General features: G+C 38.8%; 1 long non-coding RNA gene across 1 annotated transcript; it reads right to left on the reverse strand.

Moving 5' to 3' along the window:
* Positions 1-4,176: 4,176 nt before the first annotated feature.
* On the reverse strand, positions 4,177-23,478 carry LOC148816948 (uncharacterized). Its single transcript, XR_016094612.1, has 4 exons — positions 23,231-23,478; positions 16,524-16,683; positions 7,428-7,532; positions 4,177-6,335 (listed from the first exon to the last, which is right to left on the reverse strand). It is a non-coding gene; the product is annotated as an uncharacterized LOC148816948 (long non-coding RNA).
* Positions 23,479-24,093: the final 615 nt, after the last annotated feature.

The raw sequence follows: 24,093 nt of genomic DNA on the forward strand, positions 1-24,093 counted from the left end.
ACAGGCTCCACCTCCCCCATGCCCCTGTATTAGATACAGCAGATAAATCAATGGAAAAACTTATCTAGATCTTGTTATCAGGATTTCAATTCATTACTTATGACAAATATGACTTTACTCTGTACAATACCATTATGATTACAGTATAATTAGGAAAAAATAGTAGTTATCAAAATATAAAGAACATCAAAATAAAATTCACAGTTTATGAGCATCTGCTTCAAGAAAATAAGGTCCAGAGGTTTTGAACACTGATTATATTTTGGCTTTTCATTATGATTGATTATTCACAAGTGACTATCATCTCTTTAGTCGGATAGCTGATTGGGCACAGGGGAGGAGACGATTTCACTGTTTGAAGGTCAAGCCAGTGAATACAGAAAACACAGAAAGGAACCAACATGCTCAGGTGTCTAGAGACCACTGGCTTTGGGCCTCCGCTCTCTCAACCGGGAAAGACATTGCCGGCAACCACAATCTGTCAATGACAGGCACGATGCGGGAAACCACCAGTCAAGACACCACACCGAGATCATGGGAAGGCCGAGGCAGGAGTGTCTGGCCGCTGCATTGACAGAGTCACGCTACCTCAGTCCCGCTAGGACAGCGTTCCAGATGTGCTTAGCGAGTCCTCAACTGATCGTGTAGCAATAGCTTGCTTGAGGTGAGAATGTGACAGCTGTGCTGAGGAGGCCTGTGGCAGGAACCAGTCAACAGGCAGGTGCTCGACCAGGCCAAGCGAGCAGAATCCCTTTGAGACAGTATTTTCATCCAGAAAGAGATCCATCACAGATCACAGCTCACAGCTTGTGTTGCTTCCAAGGATGGACACATATGCTACTAAGCAATGATTTCCACAGTAAGCCTCCTGTTGATAACAGAAGCGATCCAGCTTGATTAATATACCTACAGTATGTCTGGTCTGTTCATTAGAGTGTCCATGCGCCTACTGTAGCACAAAAAAACCCAATGTGGTCATTTTCTCTGCTAACTTGAATGTGTGGCAGCTGCAAGTGATAAGGGTCAGTTGGTGTGCAGTATGTTAACCATTTTAAAAATTCTTTTCAAACTACTTTAAAGGCAAGTGCTTCATGAGAAGAACATTTTCTCTCACATATATATTTGCAATCCGCCTTACATGAACGCTGTACTCCTTAAGCAGATAGTGAATCACTAAGAATGAAAGCATTTGAAGGTTATGTGTGTGAGTGAATTGTACATGTTTATAGCAATCACGAAAATAATTACTAGTCTTTTCCCTGCAAGGTAACCAATTAAATCATGAGCCTTCAGAAATAATTACAATGTATAGTTGGAGAAGCGCTCTGCTTTCTACATGAGAAATTTAAAGTGTCCTGAAACGCCAGTTTATTTATTTTGCCCTCCTGTTGTGACTGCAGATCGCCAAAGTAGCAGAAGCTCCAATATTCATCAAGTGTCGAGTTTCACGAGATATCCGCTGTTCAGGACTACAGGTAAGACCCGCATTTATAACCGTTCATCAAACCACTGGAATCAACACTGCTTTGCACAACCGGCTACGTATAGGTCATATAAAACGCGGGAGGGCTTTTTTTCTGTTCTAAATCTCTCTCTAAATGGGTTCTATGTGGTCACAGGTACCCCTTTGTGTTGAGTAAAGGCTGGACTATGTGATGAATCGTCCTTTTTTAAGTGCCTATATAAACACGGGACCACCATAAAGATACATTTACGTTTGAGATATGCGAGATAAATGTTTACCTTAATCCTAAACACCTGCGGAGCTAAGAGATCAGTCTTCCCCAGCAGAGCTGGTCTTCTGTCAGATGGTGAAGTGATTCTTTGTTTAGGGCTGTAAACAAATTGCTTTATTTTTCAAAAAGAGTGAAATATGAAGAACAGTATTAAAACAAAACAGGCTGATTCAACTCGGTTTTGCCAGTTACGTCTCATCATATTGATTGCACAGTATTTAGTGTTTAGTATATTGTTTCTGAAGTCTTACATCTTTCAGATGTCGAAGAAACTCCAATTTAAAAAAAACTATTAAGAATCCCAGCGAATGAAACGCACAGCTGCCTTGGAACTTGAAAAATGCAATGGTTACTTTTTGCTTGACTTACTTTTTTTGACTTCACTAAAATGTTTTTTTTAATATAAATTTTTTGGTTTTGCACTCTGTGGGTGTACGATACAACAAACAGGTAAAAACAGATTATATGAGACTTACCCTAATAAGCTTCCCTATAATTGTAGCCCTGCAGCTTCCTATATCCGTGGAACTCTGTCCATGCTGGTCTCTGATAGGCAAATATGTCAGCCACCGAACTGTCAGAACCACAGACAACTGTTTCTTAAGCCTTCATTTCACGATGAATGACAAACACCCAAGAATAAAGCGTCGTTGAGCGAAATTGTGATTTAACCCGCTTGGCCGAGGGCTGGCCTCCCGGCCAGAGGAGACCGGGACCCCCCGCAGGGTGACCAAGGGGCAGCGGCAGAGGGGGAGGTGGGATGCAAGAGAGAGATATAGGGATCTGTTAGGAATTTATAGCGTTGGGTAGAGGAATGGATTGTCAGGAGCGATTGCTAATTACTGACAGCTGATTCTGATTGAGCTTGGTTGTTGTCATCTCTCCCGAACTTTTGTTATAAACTCTATTTTGCAGGACTGGTAGGTAAGATGGACAACAAAAAATGTGTTTTATAGCCGTAAACTCTTGACCACCATAGACAAACCTATACAGCCCTTCTGAAAGTCAGTGTTTTTTCAAGAAAAAAAAACACAAGGAGGCACGTTCTTAAGTTGCACGTTTCCTCAAAGATATAGTAAAGATACTGAGAGAAATAAAACGGTTAACTGTGGAAGGAAACTAATGGCGTTACCACAGAATATGGGGCGCGTTTTAAAGATCAAGGTTGTCAAAGTCTGCCATTCACCTTCATCAAACTTGGTCGTAAAATCGCAGGCTGTCTTCATTGTGTTGTGAACATGTGCACTCTAATTCACAGTCCATACAAAAGTTTTTCTTCTCAAAAATTAATATTTGAAAAAGGAAACGTCTCTATCAGCTGGAATTAAGAGATTGCATCCGTTCACTTAGTAGCAATAGTCTAATGTCCTGAGATTAACAGGCAAAGCCTGCGCATACCTAATGGGTCATTTTCTATTTTTATCGTTCTTCGTCTAAACTATGGTTCACACTACTGAGTAAATTATCCAAAAACAAGAATGTAAAAGTTGTGGAACTACGAGTGGGAAAGATATAAACAATATTTACTTATAATCAACTAATTTTCAATCGGTAAGAGTAGTATCCGCGAGTACGCCAAGGGAATGACATGAGTTCTGCTACTGTATCCTGGTACCTGTGGAGACATTTGATCTTTTAATTTGAGCTTTTGTGACAGGGCTTTTTTGTAGTGTAATTACGTTTATTTTTGTTCCTTGTTTTCCATACATAAATCTGGTTCAGGTGTTGACAAATTGCGATGGCTTTTCTGGTAGCGTGTCCTCACGGCTCTTACTGAAAGCACAGTGTGGAGACGTGCTTAGGGCTGGGGACCTGTTGAGAAAGGTTGTTGATTAAACAGAAGATGCTTAGATGGATAATAACGCTGCGTGTACAGACAGAAAAATGTCATGTACCTGGACCCATCATGCTTTCCACTTCCACAAGTACGGTGCTTATTCCAGTTCACTCAAATATTTTAGCATCATAGTAGTCATCAGATTTAACAAGAATAACTGTTTAATTACAATCGCTACCTTTTGGAAGAACACGGGACCATCTCCTTTTCAATCTGACCAAGATATAAGGCAGACCTACAAGAGACTATGACACAACCAGTGCAAAACTGATCTTGGGACATTGTGCATTTCAGATTTTAGAGTCATGCTTGCTGTAATACAAATGTGCAGACCTCACCTGGTGAAAGTGTTTGTATCTACTAAGCCAGTCTATATAAACAATAAATAATGCCCCCATGATGATTGAAAAAAAGGGAAATAAATCTTCTGTTGTCAAATATATGAACATCATGTGTCATTTATGAGAGTCTTAAAAATATCTTATTCTGTCTAAAGATGCTGATTAATTAAATAGTGATGTCCAGGATATTCATCCAAGTCATATGTCTATAAATTTGTGCAAGAAAAAATAAATTTTAAAAATCCAAAATGAGGACAAACTCCATGATTTGAAATATTTTTATTTTTTTGAAGGCTTTACATCTAAAACAAAACAGTTTTCCCAGGGCTTTAGTCATATCAAAATCTTAACCTTTTCACTGGAATTAAGGGTTCCGAGGATGAGATGCAGCGAGTGTTGATTGCTTAATCACATGCTGACAAATAAACCTGTCAATCAGCTGTCTTGACTTCAGTCAAGGACATGAGGCTGATGGCTCTCTCACTACAGGAGTACGGCACTGTTGGCTAATATGAGCATGAGGCAGATTCCCTCCTGAAGTTCCCTGGAAGCAATCTACCCAAAGAAGGAGCTGGATATATAAAGTGCTTAATTTTTCAAATGACCTTTTGAATTCCCAGAAGATTGACAATGTTCAACAGTATACTAAAAGAGATTATTATATATTGTTTATGGATGAAAATAATTAGTAATTCCATTTATAAGGTACTGTAGCTGGTTACTACATATAGTTGCTATGGCTATGTCATTTACTGTCTAAAGTACCTAAAAACATGTGAAATATTAAATTTCATACACACTTTTATTTTACTGTTTGTAAGTCTTGCAGCCATCGAGACACATGAAGTACTGTGGAAAACCAGCCTTCTTTATCTGTATGAAACACCTCAGCAAGAATATGCTCCTCTAGAATATAACTGATTACACATCTTTCCAGATCTAGAAAAGTCTAAAGTATATTCGTTTTCTTTATAATGGCAGAGACATGCTACAGTGACTCCTCTGTAATAGACAGTTCGGTGTATTTGCAGCTGAATGTACACAGAAAACAGGCAAAGCAAAACGTAGTTCAAATGAGTGCAAGGCTGATTTCCAGATTTGCCACTGAAGATGGTTTGTAGAGAGTCATGTTTATCTACATTACTAAATTAAAAAATCCTCCAAAGGTAAAGAGTGTGAAATATGCAAAGAGGGGAACATTGTTGTGTAATTATGATAAAATTTTAGACCAGTATGAAACGCAGTCTATGTTTTATTAAATGGTAGATCTAGTAATTAAGAAATATTCAATATTTGGTCTCAACATTTGCAAGTCTGGTTTTGTGCAGTATCGTTATTCTTTTTAATGCTCTGTATGGGATTAGGGGCTTACTATGAAGTTTCTATTTTCAAAGCCTCAAGGTTTTATTGTGCTTTAGAGATTTTTTGATAAGGAAATCCACTGATTCTGCCAATTCCTGTGTTCTGGTTTTTATATTGAAAACAGTGGCAAATTTAAGCAAAGTGAGATTTAAGTAAACTGTAACTACTGGGACAGATTTATTTAGGCTACAAATACTCTTTGCCAAAATAAAATATTTCTTTATTCCTTTTCATTAGATAATTGAATTCTGAATTCATTGTTTAGTCTTCCTTAATTTGGATTTTCATCATAATAAAAATGACTATTTCAGACCAGAATTTTAGAATCCACTTCTAAAAGCATAACTTGTCATAATAAGGTTTGTCTTTTTTTACTTTTTGACCACAAGATTGATTTTCTGTTAATCTGCTTGTAAACTGGCAAATACGAGTGCAATATTCTTATTCCACATATTATATTTAACATTTCTGTTGTTCTGTGTTTAATGTGTAAAATATAGTAAATATTTTGTGTGTAACAAATCAGGAAATTCTGTTGGAAAAATTCAGAACAAGATATTCAGATTAATCATTTGTTATAAACAAGGTTAGGAGTCTTTTGGCAGAGAAAAACACAGGTATATAATAACAGACTGAATGTATCAAAATCACATGAAGGACAAATAAATATTTTAAGTTTTATTTATGACAGTCCTATTCATGTGAAAGGGAAAAACAAAACAGTATGAATGACCGCACAACACTTTGTCAGTGTTAAAAGAATCACATAAAAGTACAGTGCAGACTCCTCTCAAGGTAAACATCATAAACTTCCTGTGGTTGATTTAAAACTAGACACCTACAAAGACAGCAAGAAAAGAAATATTCATGTGGACCAGGAGACCAACTAATAAAATATGTCAATTTGCAACATGAAGATCTGTCCTTTTCAAACTTGGTTGTTTTTTCCCTTTCTCGGTTCCCTCTTTGCAATATCTAGAACATTTCCAGGACTCCTTGAATCATCTGGATGCTCTCCCGAATTTCAAGTGGCTGTTTTTAAACCTTGAATGTTTTATCCTTCACAAGAAAGAAAAAGACAAAAGGGATACATTTTAAGGATAAGACTATGTCCTAATGTTAGATTACTGTTAGATCAGATCATATTAGATTGATGTGTTAGAATATGCATTCTCCTAGAACAACACAAAGTTTCTCAACAGAGCAGGGAAGAGAGTGAAAAGAGACTGAACGTTATTATTCTGCTGAAATGCCACTCTGAACTGCTTGATAAAAACTCATTCCAATTGGTGACCTAAATTATTCTTTAGTAGTTTCTATACAAAGTCTATAGATTATAAAAAATGTGAATTTTAAGAACTTTCTTTCGCTCCTCTGAACAACTGGTGTTGGTTTAATATTTACTTACTTTTATTGTCCCAAATGGGAAATTTGTTTTGCAAGCAGGTAAACGACATAACACACCACACAATACTTTTAACACAACATGAAACCTGTGACTTAGTGGTATTGCACTTGGCTGTGTGCAGTCTCAATCAGCTCCCAGATGGAAGGTACTGTGCGTGGGGGTTTATTCCATTTTCTCTGTTATTTTTTCACTGCAACAGTCTTGGGTGATTTCCCTCCTCAAAACATTCAATGGCATATGTAGTGCCAGAAAACAACTAATCCAAAATTCTGTTTTGCACTTTTTTTTGTCTACTGACTTAAACAATCAGGGCTTCAGAACCAAAATGTTAAAGTAATAACACTCTCAGAAAATGTCCTGAAATACTGTACGTAGGGCTAGGACATTTTCCAGGTACTGCACCCAAATTATTTTTGTAAAATACACATCGCGATAAATAGGTGAATATTAAAGTCACTTTGGATGAAAACCTCAACCAAATAAATTAGTAATAATTCAACACAAAACATGCAAGATGACCCCACTGTATGCTTATCCTGTTTACAGATGGGGAGCTGCGCCAGCATGCGCAGGCAGCAAAGGAACAAGTAAGAGGTTTCTTCCAGGCTGAAAAGAGAAGAAAGAAAACACAACGTTTCGGCTGTGACACCCGAAGAAGGCTCCACGGCCGAAACGTTGTGTTTTCTTTCTTCTCTTTTCAGCAGGGAATAAGCCTACTACTTGTTCCTATACTGTATACATACCCTTAGAAGCAAGGAAGAACGTTGATATGAACAATTTCAAAGGAATACACAGCTTGCATGGTCCTGAATGAGGAAACACGCTGACCACACATCTTTCAATCCACTCTAAATGACAAAAAAAGAAAGCACATATTTAAAATGATGAATCATTCTTTAGCAGACTTGGGGAAATGGAAAGCAGGCAAGTCAGACTGGCTGCTAGAGTCTCTTTCTGCTGGAGTCTTTTATCCCAAATGAAAAGTGTGGGTGAACTTGGGGTGGAGAGGTTCGGTTTCGAAGGAGCAGTATAAATTAGGTTTATCCTGTTCCATGTAGTGCTGAATTGATTTACGAGTAGTGAAAATCTTGTTTACATTAGCTTGCCAAGTTGCTTTTTTTCTGGGGAATGGCACTTTCGTGTAAGACATTTTTTTAAAAGTACTGATCAGCACTTTACTTTCTTTTAAGCCGCACTTTAAGGGGAAATATGCTGCTTCCTTTTGGTTTACATCTGAGAAAAAGCCAAACACAGTCCTGTATTAATCTAGCAACTGTCATGTGACACTCTCATACTTTTCCACTTCCATTGTTAGAGATTGTCCAACGGAAAGAGGAATAAGCAGGTGGAAATAAAAAGCCTTTTGACAATTTCAAGAAAGATTCCCTGTGAGCTCCTTTCAACATTTATATAAGCTCCTGGGAGCAGGCTCTGGCTGTAGAATGAAAATGAAGTCCAAGGCAGGAGATGACATTATATCAGGCTCTCTGCAGCCTGGCCTGGAGGCAGTGTTGTTTTATCCTATTGTCTTCTTCTAGAGCACACCTCCTTCCAGGCCCAGAGCACCGAGGATCCCGGTTTGATTCCAGGAAATCGTCTTCTTTTTTTTTCTTAAAGGCAGAACTAACTGGGATTTTTCAAAGTTTTGATGCAGAGATACAATCACTTACAGGACAACTTCCCAAAGGAATAAGTAATAGGTTTATTCCATGCTGAAAAGAGAAGTAAGAAAACACAACGTTTTGGCCATGGAGCAAAGTCAAAACTCTGCATGGCCAGGACTCTAGCAGTATGACAGGGATGGACTGTCCCAGGGTCATGGATCATTTTATACGCATATTAGTTTTTCCTGATGCTTCACTGAGACCTCCCTTGAGCTGTTTGAACTGTGCACATTCTCTTGATCCAGCGAGACGGCTAGTGGAGTCTACTGTATATAACACTGCCACAAGACAAAGTGGATGCAACACGCCTGTTTCTGACAAACGAAATGGCAGCCACTTGCCCCAAAGGAAGGGAGGATGCCTCTGAATTTCAAGGCTATGAGAGGTTTAGAAACACAAATACAGAACCAGCTTGCATCTTGCTCAGCTGGAACCGAGTTGCACTTAAAAACAGCAAGAGGCATTTGTTTAAGAGCACCACAAATTGAAATTAACTCAAAATCTTGCCACCCACTGACCACCTCCTCTAATTTTCTTGGCGGTTTGTAGTAGGTGGCTTTACTGTGGCTTAAAATATCCTTAACTTTACAGAAGATTCCCATGGCCAGAACTGACTTTGAAAACAGACACATTGTGTTCAGTATTTACACCATGGAAATTCTAAATTGGATTTTTAATAGTTTTCCTTCATGTGTATTTGTGAGCAAAGGGAATTATGTAGATATCCATGTAAATGTTTTTTTTTTCTGTGCAAAGTGAGATCACTTTCAAAGCAGTCTGCAAACTAACCTGCGCCAGAAGTTGTGGTTTTATACGTTCAGGTTGAATTCATGCTTATGATGTTTTACTCCTGATCCATAATTAGCTGACATGAATAGGCCTTTTTGTAGTTAAAGAGGGAAACAAACAGAAATCACAACGATTTCCTTCAGCCAACACTCCATGACCATGTGTTGAGCTAAAGAGCCTGTGTGCAGTGCGTGAGAAGGAAAATGGTAATTTTATAGTGGTTTCTCTGGTATTTTGCAGGAGGAGAGACTATGACCCTACCCAATCGTTTGAATCCATACCTCTCAATTATCATTAGCAGTGTCTGTAGAGAATACTGACAGACTGAGAGGATCCTACAAGGAGTATCCATGACAACTTATCCTTTCCCTGGTAAACTGTTTTCATACTTGCACTGCGAGTTGATGGGAACAAATTTGGTTGAAATCTGAGCTCAGGCTAAACCTAGCTGGCTTAGCAACCTTCTTCCGAAATCAGGATGTCACAGAACTGTCTGGGGCAGCTCAATCAACTGTAATTGGTCATGTACAGCGGCCCTGTGAATCCAGCCTGGCAGAAATGACTGTGCTTTAAAAAACAATAAAACTAACCATATTCAGGAAGCAAATTACTTCTAAAAGAAACAGTTCTAACAAGCAATTACAAGACATTTTAACTTAATTTAGTATGCTTTTTATAAAGCCCAACTGTGCAAAAAAATGTTTTCCAACATACAAAATATTGTAACATATTTTGGAACATTTTAAGTGTTTAGTGATATCTATGTGAGAAAAGCACTAATCAGGCATTATTGCCTTGTTTTCACTTCCTGGCTAGGTGAAATTATTTCTTCACATTAACTTTTCAGCAATCTACAAAAAAAGTGAGAGAGTCATGTTTCAGCACATTCAGAAAAGGGAGGAATATTTACCATTATTAAAGAAAGGGATCACTACTTGGAGTTAGCTTATTGCAAAATCAACATAATCATAATGATAATAGCCATCTATTGTAATAAAGCAGTTTATTCCTGTTGAGAGTCACAGTAATCTGGATCATATCCCAGACGCACAGGGGACAAGGGAAGACAGCACCCTGGATGGGACACCAGTCCAAAACAGAGCACATAGGGACACCATGCAAACTCCACATAGAATGTGCCCATCCCAGAGTTGAACCCAGGATCCCAAGATCTGTAAGGCAGCAGCTCTAGCAGCCAAGCCATTGTGCACCCCTAATGATAAAAAAAGATCTAAAAGAGAGAATGAAAGTATACTCCTTTCAAAGGGCATTGTAATATGAGACCAAAACTGGTACCTAGATGTTAATATTCAACATTATCAACCTCCAACCACTTGGAAAATAGTACTTGTTAAATCAGTCGTCTTCCAACCAGCATTTCTGCCCTTGAGAAATTGTACACTAAAGCACCTTTACTATAACTTCACTTGTAGCAGCAAGAAGACAAAACAGTGTCCATTGAACTGTGAGCTGTGAAACAACAGAAATAGAAAAGATAAAACTAAAATTGCAAAATTATTTATCAATATAAATATCATATCTTCTATCATATCTTCTTTGAACATAAAATGAGCTTACAAGGAACAGAATTCATGCTGAATTTCAGTATTTATTTTCTGAAAGGTCCTGTTCCCTTTATTTTATTTGGCATTTAAACAGGATTGTCAGGGCTGGATATCACATCTTCTCTTATATATAATGTATATGTATGTTTGGTCTAGTCTGGTACTTTCTAATTTAACAAACATTAATTGAAACTAATAGATTTACTTTACAGTAAAAAAATAAATTCCTTTATTAGAATTATTAAGCTTTTTAAATTATTGCATTAGTATCATTCATGTTATATTAACTAAGGTTATTATTATTGTTAGAAATCACATTATTATAGTTCCATCACACTGTCCATATTAGTCTTCTCTCTAAATAGACGGATGTATCTTTGGAAGCACCCACAAAGCACTCAGGGGGTAACAGGAAAATTGCACAAGTATAATACGCTAAATTTATCGGTGTTTCTGTTGCCTGAAATGCTTCAAAGCCTTAGTAGTGTCAGAATGTATTTAAATGTAGTTTGTGAATGGAGCCACCTTTCCAGACCGGTGCTGAAGCAGGTTTAGTACAGTATTATCTGTGCTGAGGTACTGCAGTACTCCTCTCCCCGCAGGAACGAAACAAGCTGTAAGACAGCCCCGCACTCCATCATCATCCAATTTGTTCCGAATAATTGTTGGTGTGCTATGACCAGGCGCTTCATTAGTCTGACAGCTCAGATAAGATCATCTGTGATAAAATAAAACCGCAGTATGATCTCCAGAGGGGGGAGGGGGGGGGGTGTTCGCCACGAACACTCCTTCTAAAAATATGACAACGGGTTCCGAGATCTAGCAAATGCCCTATATAAAAACTGAAAAGGCAGCGTATGCCGAAATGACAATTAATAATAACAAACGTTCTCATCATTCTCTTTGAGAGTCTTTACTTGAATGCGCGCTCATGTCTTGTTCAAAGGAAATGAAGAGAAACGTCTACAAAGTCGTAGTCGTCCCCCCTCCCAGGCTAGGAAAAAAGACACCTGTTTTGTGATAAATGTTTAAAGTTCCAAGACACAATCTTAGTGAGCGATTGCGAATAATTAGTTGTCATTACGTGAAATGTCTGCATTTTGAAATGCGCCCTTTGAACCCTTCTGGAAAGGGGGGAAATTAAGTGCCTTTGAACGCTCTTAAGCTAAACTGAATTGAAATGTTGATTAATCACGAAGCCACAGCACGAAACGCACCCGCCCCCTGTCGCGGGGAGTGGCGCTGTCTGTTCGCCCGGCCGGTGCGGGCGCGCACGGTGACGGACGCGCTGGGGTCGCGCTCTCCCCCGGCAGGTATTCCGACAAGATGGAAAGTCCTGCCTCGTGAAACTAGGACGGAAGTAATGAATCCACCACTTCAACCACTGACTATTAATCAATCCTAATAATAAACAGTCCCCTAGTCACAGACCCCAAATGCATCCAATAGGTTATGCTGACAAATTCTGTTCTGCTGACTTTACGGTTCTGCGGTATTTTGTGGGCGTTGAATACGTCTTGGGATGCTCTTCGCATCCGCAATAGCGATTACCCTCGTCATAATTTGGGCTTTTATTAATCTTTAAAATAAATAAACCGTAGCTTTCTAGTAGTCTGTACTGTAAATCGAGGAGATTAGAAAATTAACTGAATCTTGGTGCTTTTTTATGGATAGAATTTTACCTGTTGACAGTAAATTCAACCTGTTTTAGTTCGGGGTTTAACTCCGTTTGCTAAAAATCAGAGGTGATATTTTTTATGTTTATTTTGTGTCAATCCCTGTATTATTTGTTGCACTTTCATGCAACATTTCTTCGAATAGAACATTGTCTTACATATTGTTTGCATATTTCTGAAGCGAAATACCAATGGGTATACAGTCGAAAGAACCTTTCTATTCATGAGCATGCAGGTCGCGCTGGTTAACACGTCCTAACTAGTACTTTAACAATGCAAACTTAAGGCTGTAAAACTAAATATTTTAATGTATTGTCAATTAATAGTCTATTGCAACTATACCGTAGCTATTGAAACGAATCTAACACATTATTATTATTTTAGAAGCTTTTTTAATAGAAGTATTAATAACCTTTTTCTCGCAGTTTATGCAGAATATTTACATGCGATTATTCAACTTCAGTGCCAAATGGCGAAGGCAACACGTGAACTCGGGGCTGCAGTTGTATGCTGGTGACTGATTTCGGCTGAAGGGACAAATACATGATAGTTTAAAATAATAAACCCGGTTTAGAGAAATCTTCTGTGAGGACAGGGCTCTAGGGCTCTGCTGCCTCAGAAAAAATAAACATCGCAACACTTCGCTGTAAATTACCTCTCTGGAGTTCGACAAGGCATAGACATAGTTCGATATATCAGTCGCCTGAACCAGATACGCCAGGTGATGGCGGACAGTGAAGCAGAGCTCCCGAGTCACTGTCACGGTCACTCCTCCCGGCCAGCGTGTTTTTGACACCGTGACGTGGAAACGTCATCGGACACCTGCCGAATCCACTGCGCGCGGACAGATTCCTCGCCAAGATTAATGCGCGCAGCTCGTGGGGCGCAAGTGCTACGTGACACGTGATTCTTCCCATTCACATCTGGCTCCAAGCAGATGTCTACACCTGTAAGAAGAAGTTGATGCATTTCTACCAGCTTGTACATCATGCCCGATCGTGAAGAGTGTTGTTTGTTTTTTAGGGTTAAACATGACCCCACAGCGAGCTCAAGCTTGTAGCCCGTTTTCAGTGCTGGGACGATGAACACTGTATCAGAGAGTAAAATGTATACGAAATGAACAAAGAGACCTACCTAATATAATAAAAGAAAATTAATTCACCAGGACACGCAAATTCAAGGCTACAGTAAAAATAAATCTGAGCAGAGATAAGAGTTGATTTTCGTTTACAAGCAGGCAGCAGAGCCTCTCATCAGCACAGACACAATGTCCCGCATTGACTTGGCGCTCATGTGTTCGGTTCATTCCTAATGAGGTAACCATTAGCTATGCGCGTCGCAGGCATAGGAGTCCGTTTTCCGCCTGTAAATGTTCGCGGATCCAAACGCTTCCATTTCATACGCGCACAACATCCCCCGATCGCGACTTTGAGCAGTGGGGTCTTTACAGCAGACCCCTCTACAGCCTTGTGTGCGGTGCGCTATGTGTACATGTAGCATTGAGGCGTCTCTTCATTCATACATATGTCTGAATTGGTCTAATTATGGAAATCCCGTTTAAATATACCTCTGATTGTAAAAACTAAAGGGGACCGAATTCCATTACACCCTCTCATGCGATGCATCACGAAGCCACATCCTTAATGAAAATAATCATAAACCAAATCAGAAACATTTTGTATTTAGGCGTCCAGAGGAGTTTTAATACGTTAAACGTTTTTGTTAATAGCAACTTCACCCACAACAATACGCAGTAATAACAAGCATGTTTCCATGCAAAACAAATCTTGCTCAGAGCAATAACTTGTGTGGGATTTTAACTCAGAAAATTGTTGCTTATCGTATGCATTGTGGAAACCATTTGATTCTGAAATTCTTCCGGAGAGCCTGTTTTTCTGTCAATGATATAACAAAAACACAAGTGATTTTTTTGTATCTGTTTAGGCAATGTGAATATACATTATAACAACCCACTTATTTCAAAACGTAACAATTACTGTCACAAGACTACGTCTTGATAAAGTCATGACACATTCTCTGGACTTTCAACCAGACCCACAAGTTTCGTCTCACGTATGTGTATAAGCACATATGACCCAGCCTATATGTGATGATAATACCTACACATAGGACACACATGTTCAATTCTGGGGGACTCGCTGCAAAGACATGTAGATAACGCCACTGCACAAAAGTGTGTAAAAATGTCCTAATTTGTTGGCGATGTTTTAAAATCTGTATTTAATTTTAACAGCACAGGTCTTTCAAATAAACCTGCTATTTTATATGTATATACATGAATGCAAATTCAGGATTATGCTAAAGCGCCACTAAAGCGTGACTCAGAGTTTACGTCCTCGATTGATTGCAGTTACCTCAAAGGGATACTTTAATACAGGCAAAAGGGATTTTGTCCCTCTGCTTTACACAAAACAATGTGCCACGGAGGTCTAAACTCTAGATTTTGCCAGAAGAATTAAAAAACCATATAGCGAGATTCTAGTGCTGTTGATTACATGAAAGGGTGGGGTCGGTAAATACACGGTTCAACTCAATCTAACAGTCCAATGAGTGCAATCAGTGGTCTGTTTGTAATCTCATCCTTTTTCATTAACATAAACACCACTTGAACAAAAATATACACGGCCACCTACTAAGTAAGTAAAAGTGATGAGTGCGTGCCCGTGCTTTTATTTTTTGCTGTTTTCAATTATATGACAACAATACAGTAAGAACAGTACGACCCAGTCCAGTCCTGCTCTGTAACCAAAACAGATCAATTTAAATTCCCGATTCACAACAACAGCTATGATATTTTAAAAATCGATTGTATTCAGCAAGTAGATAGAAGGAGGAATAAGACCGACAAATTAAAAAACGAGTGCAGAGAGGTGCGACACATTAGGCTGTAACGGACGCTATAACGACACTTGGAGTCATCCTAAGTTCTAAGGTACAGCAGTATGGCCGGCCTCTGGAAGAAATTACAATATAATCACATTATTTATTTGTGCGCTTGCTGGCGCGCTTTTTACGCACGTAGAGCGATGGTGGGCTAATGTACAAAGAGAATAATTTAAACTACTATGATTATGACTAAACTTTTTTTTTCAAATGCATAATTCACGCTATTGGAAAAATAAGCGAACGAACCACTCCAAGCCCCACTTCGTCAGTCACAGCGGATCTTGTATTTTCGACAACAGTTTTGTTTTTATTCAAATTAGCCAACAACGTGTTAATTTAAGATTAGGAAGTCAAAATGCATCCAGTCGTTCAAAGCAAACTATTAATAATAAAACGATTAAATTTAATTACAGTTATGAATTAATATTTTATGGATTTACACAAAGGACTGTGGGAGACTGGAAGAAGCTATACTTTTGATTTCGATATTAAGGGTTATTTCACCAAATACACTGCTGACATTCTCTAATCAATTAGCTACTAACAACCAAGCGAGCTAGACGGGTCACATGTCTCTCGTCTGAAAAAGGACCCTTTCTTATGTTCTTATCAATCATAATAACTACTATTGCTAACAAAGAAACCATACACTGGTGAAAAAACTGAGAGATTTAAACTAGACTTTTAATTTTGAATATAATGAAGTACACTCATCAGTTTTCAATAACTGCAGAGTCGCTGTAATAAAGCATATTGCTATTCAAATCGTTTGTGATGTCCTGTACATTTCTATTTAATAATAAAATATGACAAATATATAGTAGATATATAATAATCCATATTTATGCAATAGAAAATAATTAGGTATATTTTCACGTTATTATACAGACTAAATAAATATCTTAAAGTCTCACATTTGTTAAGTATTTGTATTTATCAGATCTGCTTGTGGCAACTAGTTTACAAACACCTGTATTAAAAGGTCCAGAGATGGATAGGATTGCTCGAATGAATGTATACTTCAAGTCAGTACTCTGTCCCATGCTACAAATGCAGCAATATAGCTACAGTTCAGAAAAAAAAATACTGTGGAGACAAAATCTTATCTTCAAAAAATGATGACTGTCCCGTAAGAAGCTGTGATCTTATTTATATAAGACGTCACATATTATTTGTTTTTTGTTTTATTCAAACCTTTACTGGGAGTTATAGTTCTATGGTTTCAGAAAAATACCCACCTTAATGGCGTTTTATAAAAGCGGTTCCACTCGTTAGTGATGAATCAGTTTCGTTGACGTGGGATCTGTGTTGGACTCGATTCCTGCCTTTCAGTTCCACACACGCGGCTCGGAACCGGGGAGACCGAGCTGTGGGATATCCTCTCTGCTCACGTTAGCTCTGGCAAGACAGGCAGCCCTTTTCAGACCATGTCCTTGACCTACTTTTGCACAAAAGCTTGTAATGCCGTGTCTCTGACTTTATCAATCTGTGTGTGTGTGGATCTCTTTCCTATTTTGCTTCAGTTTTGTTTTATTGTAAAGTGTCTGGGGATGGGGTGTCACGAAGGTCGCGATATAAAAAAAATATTGCTACTGTCATCTATACCTCTAGAACAGGATGTGGACGGCAGATAATATGTATGTTGGAGGTTTATTCCCTTTGTCAAGATTTCTGAGAATCTGCTGTCGCCACAGCAGGGCTGCATCGAATCCTTCCACATTTATTCCTTGGGCTCCGAGCACAATATTTATAGGTAGCCTGACTAATCTAAGACACTAAATGCGTCAATCAGACCGGCTCTGCAGGGAAACAAGGGAATAATATAAAAAACACAGGCGGCCCTCGGAGTGTCGTGGTCAGTACAGTTCTCTTTCATTTTCTAGCACAACATTTAATGAGAAGCAACAGTGGAAACAAGGGACTGCAAAAAATTAAACTTGTTCTTGTCTTAATATAAAGCATACAGACCCCTTACATACCTTTTAGATAAATCCTAATTCAAAATACAACTCATTAAATTCAATTGGATCGGGATGTCCAGATTGCACTCCAAGGAAGAAAATACAATAACCACAGCATAAAGCTAAAATTCCCCTTTCTCTGTTAGTAGACAGAAAGCTTAACCTACCTATTTTTTCTCAGCTATTTTGGTTTGGCGAAGTAGCATTTAATTATAACCTTGAGTGTAACCTGGTCAGCACAGCTCCTCTGTTATTCTGCAATTAAAGGATGTGATGGACTTCACTTTCCTGCCGCATGCAAAGCTCCAATTTTAATTGTAAACCATCTAATTTCGGAGATTAATTCACTGCAATTAAACTCATTGTCCGACTTTGTATGTACGTCTATAGAGATATTGCACAGACGTTTAAAAATATCCAGAAATAATAAACGATGTTTGAGCATCATACCGAAAGATCTTCAGCAGCAGCCTCTATAAATGTGTATAGTATGGCCTATATATATGGAGGAAGGAATGCTTATCCCAGATTAAATGGTGGACTATCTCTTAAACGTGAATATTAAAAAAAAAATTACAGCCACAAACATTTTATGTATTATTTATGTATACCAGTCTTGCATATGCAGTACTGTACTTCTCCTTCGATTTAACTTCAGATTCAAATGGAAAAACATTTTCAACACTAAAATGTAAGAACTAATCATAAAAAATCTCCAAATACACAGCCGAGCTGGACCGGCCGTCCTGCCACCGATATGACAATGACCGAAACCCGAATTCCTCGCGCTGGCTGGGGTCAGGATCTCTGACCTTCTCAGCTCGTGACCATTACATGCCTTTTGACCGATTTGACACGGTATTTTCCTTATATAAACAAGCAACGTGTTCCTCGAACGGGGCTTGTGGAAAATATACACAACGAATGGATTTTAAGTCCAAGATATTATTTTCCTCTGTTGAAGGATTTTTAGCTCTTAGAAAACCTGAGTCTTGGCTGTGGTTGTACTACTTGAACATCGCAAAGTATAACCTAAACATTTAATGTTAATAGATTTGACCACACAAACGAGATTCTGTGAACCAACGGTAGTTAATTTAAATATACACATATACAGTTATGGATATAATATATCCTGTGTATTAGCTGGAAATAATATTAATGTGGGTTATGCTACAAATTCAGGAATGTAATGCAAATAAATCTTAATTTTATTTTTCGAAGCTTGTAGTAATTCCATAATTTTGTTAATCTTGAACTTGAAATGCCCCCCAAAATGCATTTAGTAATTGTTTGAAAAGTCTCGCAACACATTGGATAATATCACATATAATATAAAAACTTTCTCATCTTCGCTGTTCGAATCGGGCAATGCATCGTTGACATATTCACCTATACATGCCTTTCCAACTGTAATAGTTAAATTATTTCATCCCTCTGAAAGCGTGGCGTGCTGAAATCAGCCTGCTCTGGTTTACCCCATAGCGGAGGAGTGAGGACTTTGAAAGATCGCCCTTTCACTTGCAAGCGAGTGTATTAACTACATTATTTTAAGGAAATATTGTAAAATCTAACATTACTATATCTGTATGGGGTATATACTGTATTTGCAAGTAAGAAAAAACAATTTAAACTATTGCGATTCTCAGTTTTGAGCCAAATGCTAGTTAAATCTTTTAAGGCCGCTTTCGTGAAAACACTTGTTTCTGCTCGTTCATTGCTAACCGGCCGTAGTTAGCGGGTGTGTGGCCTCTGAGGCGCCTTTACGCCGCACTGCACTGCCGGTGTGTTGCATTGGGCTGGACTGTAGCGTGCCACAGCAACGCTGCCTCCGATTTATAAAAATCTAGAGCACTGGCATCTGTCTAATGAGCGTTGCAACAACTCCAACTCCCACACTCAAAACAATGATTTTGAAAAGAAAACAAATCGAGTGCTGGAACGAGAACGATGTACATCTTGTGTTAAAATCAACAATCAGCACCACAGCGATATGCTTTTGTTAATATTGGGATTATTAAAACATTCTTATGTTATAAAAATACATTATGTTGTCATATATTGGCTATACCACACAATTCAGTAGTCCCCTTTTTGAACAAAAGATTATTTTCAACACATTTTGTGAATGCCAGTACCGAGACTGCATTTTGCAAGAGGCCTGCTTTATTTTACTTGTAAAATGTGCGCACATGCTACACAGCACCACAGTGCCCGCAGCAATGAAATATGATTGTCAACGGGACAGTATTTTTGTTGTGATAAAATCAAAACAAAAGAATAGTTAGACGGTTTTAATACAACCATATATTAACAAAACACATTGTGCCGCCGTGAGCTCAGATCTCACGAGTCGTGATTTGTATTATGCCATTTGTGTCCCCCATCACACTTACTGGGATTTATTTTTAATAAATATGATTTCACTAGATTAAAATATAATTTCTTAAACGCTATAAAATACAAATTCGGCTTGGAGGTGCGGATACAATCCGCACTAATTAATTGAACTAAAGTTACTGAAGTGGTGAATGGGGACAAAAGACAGTGTTTCGCTATTTTTACCTGATTTCCTTTGGAAGAGAGCTGAAAGATTAATGTAAAGTTCCTTATGTTTCGAGCAGATTTCAGACAAACCCAAAAGGCTGTTTCAGAGCCTTAATATTCTTTCATGAAGATACTCATATATATCGGAATATCGGAAAGTGTTGTTATAAGCAGGCACCATTACAGACTCATATTCTGTCAGTTAATTCGTGCTTTTAACTGAAAACTAATAACGAGACACATGACGCAATTTAAATTATGTTAAATATCTGTTATTATGTTAAATCCACAAAAGAAGTTTAAATACACGAGACAAGGTTATCTAACACACGCGTTACATGTACAGTAGGACACGAATTGTGAAGTTTCTCAGTAAGATACTAAGTTAATCAATAAATATATACTCAAAGTGGTAAATACAAATATGCAACTGATCTGCTTCATAGGTACAAGTAAAAAGTGATTGCAGGCGCATTTCTGACGTTGCGGGTTTTACATGGCATCGTCTGGTTTATGGGACTCAAGGTGTATTCAAAATCCGTGCTGGGCATTTCATTTTAAACACAGATGTTTGTATCTGATAGCCTCCTCAGACTGGATTAAAGGATTGCAGAACCAAGTATTATGTGAGAAAAGAGAACGACTACGAGCAACCTTGGGTCAAGGAATTTATTTGGAACGTAGTTCAACTTCATGACTAATGCGCACGCAGCTGATGCCAAACGCTGAAGAATTCTCCCAGCAAAGTGGTCGTAAATTCCAAGAGATGCGATGTTGTCAAATATTTCATTGAACAACGTCATGGAAAATGTGTGTACTTTCAACTGAAAGGGCCAACTGGAAAGAAGCAACTTCAGGACGCTATGAAGGAAAAATGACTTAGGTATGACCATGGAATGACCTTGTAAAATATTACCAGAGGAACCTACATGCACACATTTCGATGAAGCTCTTTCCTATCCTCTTCACTGATGGTAAAAATGTGAATAAATTACATTTGAATGCATTTTCGTGTAAAATACCTCTCCTTCGTTAATTATTATAAGCAACATGTGTCTCCTTAACGTAGTTTAGCTTCTTCGACGTAGCCCCTAAATTACTCGCTTTTTCATTTCCACTTGCTTAATTGCCAAATTGGAGCATTATATATTCGATTAAAAGCTTGTTTTCACGTTATATAAAACGTGTGAAAGCTAGCAGGTCGGAATCTAAAAAGGCCAAATACGCGCTAGCTTGGTTTTAACCACAACACGTGCGGCTTTTTCACTGTGCAAAATCCATGAGCGTCTGCGATTGCAGAAGTCGATCGCTTGCGATAACTCTGGAGCTGCAATACAGAATAATAACAGCGTGATTGACTGGCTATCCTGGCGCGGCGGTGGTGTTCTGCTAATACCGGCTATGCGTCCACAGCACCCAAAACACCAAAGGTGTCCAGAATACAGCGCGCTGACCTGTCAACACCTTTTACTTGGAACATTTACAAGGTAACAAAACGCCAGTCTTCTCGTCTTGTACCGACCCCCCTTACCAAATGGCGGAATCGCTGCTGTCGCTCCCCTTCTGGTTTGTGTAAACGTTTAGAGATCAATTTGCAGAAGACTACGGATTCTAGAGCGCAGGCGGGGAAGCAAGGGGGGCGGGGGGGGGTTCGGAGCTGGGAGCTGGGGCGAGGGGTCTTCTCGGAATGAAGTCATCAGCGTTAATTAAAAGCAGGGGAGAGGAGACGGGCGCGCGCCTGCCCCTGCCCTCGCGCGCTGGGTGGTCTGCTCTCCTGATAAATTCGTGGGCCTCCCTTCCCCACCGGGCGCCCACTGCAGAGGCTGGCTAAAACAATACTCTCCATGCCCACCTCGGCACTCGGGTTAGGGGTTCGGTCGAGCCGCGGACCGGCCTCGCTTGCGCCGGTGCTGTCCCCCCCCCCCCCCCGCCACGCAATAGCCCGAGCAGGGGGCACACAGATCGCTGGGTCACGCACAATTTATGAAGCAGAACAAAAATAAAATATTTTTTAAAACCAGACGTGATAGCATGTGAGCGAAAAGGGATTATGAATAAATACAACTGACATTACATCCCAAGAACCGCATATTTGAGGTACTTCAGGTTGGTATAAGCGTACTGTTACTTAGGTCACATCTTTTTTCATTATATATGGACCTGATATTTCCGTTTTAATGGGGTCTATTAAAATGTGGATTTTCCATCACATGTCCTCATTTTAGAAGCTTTACTGAATATTTTCAATAAAGGAAATTAAAACAAATATTGACTCTTCTACGAAGACTGTTCGTATAATTCCTTTTGAATATGGAATCCGTGAAATTTCAATTAAAAGCTGTTTTCAAGTGATGAAATATATTTAAGATATTTTTGTACCACGTAAAATATAAAACGCAAAGTTACAAAAACGAAATTGAAAACAGAGTGTATAAAGCTGTAGTGTTTTAAAGGTAGAATTTTTTTAAATAATTCCAGGTATACATAAATTATCCCCGAATCTATTCGAAATACGAAGGACACGTTTAGCATCCAGCAGCTCAGGAGTCCGAGCCGAGTTGTACCAATTTCCAGGTTTAAGGTCAATGCTTCGTGGACACTGCTTCTAAACTGATCCAGGAGGCCACTTGCCTCTGAGCGATGGTGCTGTAGGTACTAAGTGCCTGTTCTCTGGAAAGCCATGACATGTATTTCTATATTTCGCTTTGATGTACAATGCTTCGAAAGGCAAATTGAAAAAGTCCGAGAGCGCGGGCGCACCAGCTGTAGACAAATACACGTATGAAGAATTTGCACATGTGCATAAAACAATAATCCTGCAGCACCATACTTAGCAGATGTTTGTGAATATTGGTGTTAAAAGGATTTTCCTCGTGAAATGAACCGCACATCATCGCAGGAAAGCTGCGTTTTTTTCTAGTTATTAAACGTTTTGCCAATCGATAAAATTAATATACTTTCAGCCACGAAAGGCGTCACACTGCTGCTTCATTAAATATAGAGCTATATTAATGACATGCCACGGTTATTGTTCATATCTCTCAACAAAAACGTTTTTACTGTCTCTTTTTTCTGCTTGTTTTTAAAACAATGCGTGTTTTTCTTTATTAAGAAGTTTATGTAAGGGATCCCATCGATGTCTTTATATCTCTAATGTGACCTATTAATTTATTCATACTGAATCTGTATATACACAGACCTGCCAGTTTTGCTTTTAATCACAATTTATGTAGTTTGATCATAACGCAACATGTTATATAATTTACATAGGCCTGCGTAACCGAGTCCGAAGGGGCGCTTTGATCCTGCGTTTCCACAGTGAGCCGCTGCTTTGATCAGACGAGAAAGACGCGGAATGCGTTCTGACACCTCGGTACTCGTCTTTGCGAGAGCGGGCTGTCATCTTTTGAGAGTGACAAGAGTTGAAAGTGACTTACCTTGATTTGTGGATGACATCTGATGAAGGAGAGGACGCCAGGCGCCTATTACAAATCCCCTCCGAGTTCGCAGCGCAGACACGGCGCATCGCCCGGCCGAGGGGATGCTTTTCACTCTGGAAGAAAGCAGCGTTTCAGAAACAGCTTGAAAGCCTTTCTGCAATTATTTTCAAAAGTCAAATCCAAACACACGACGGCCTCTAAAACGGACATTTTCAATGCATCGGAAAGGGGCATTCGCTGATCTAGCAGGAGTTTTGCTTGATTTTTTATTTAAAGAAGCCCAGCGATTATGTTTACATTTTGCTGTATAAACATCCTGCCCATGTTCCTGTCTATCTTGAAAAGAAATCAGGAACGGGGATTTTAAATGGATATGCCTTTTTCATATTAAATCACGATTTGGCGTTTCAACACGTTATTTTCTATATTTAATTAACTTTAATCAGCCAGATAGTGTTGTAGTAGTCTATAAAGAGGGGCACCTTTCTTAAACATCATTTTGTAGGACAGCAACATTCCAAACTTTGTTTTTCATTTTCCAATTAAAATACAGCAATTTGAGCGATAACCGGGATGTCAAAAAATTACACTAGTGCAATGCTTATTTATACGCAAAAAAAAAACTTTAAAAGCAGAGTAATGGGAGAAGGAGAGATGAAATGCTTTGAGTATGAAATTCTACGCAAAAATGTTTGAATAATCCCACTTCTTACCCTCACCATTCTAAAACTTTAAGAAGTGTTTTAATTGTAGATACTGCTAATTTCGGGCACAGATGTATCGTGTGTCTGGTTCTAGAAGAAAAAAAACCGTGCGAGTGGAGTTGAAGGCGGGCGGTGCGGAGTCGGGCAGCGCAGCGC

Source organism: Atractosteus spatula, chromosome 21, assembly GCF_055471065.1.
Source record: "Atractosteus spatula isolate fAtrSpa1 chromosome 21, fAtrSpa1.hap1, whole genome shotgun sequence".
Lineage (NCBI taxonomy): Eukaryota > Metazoa > Chordata > Actinopteri > Semionotiformes > Lepisosteidae > Atractosteus > Atractosteus spatula.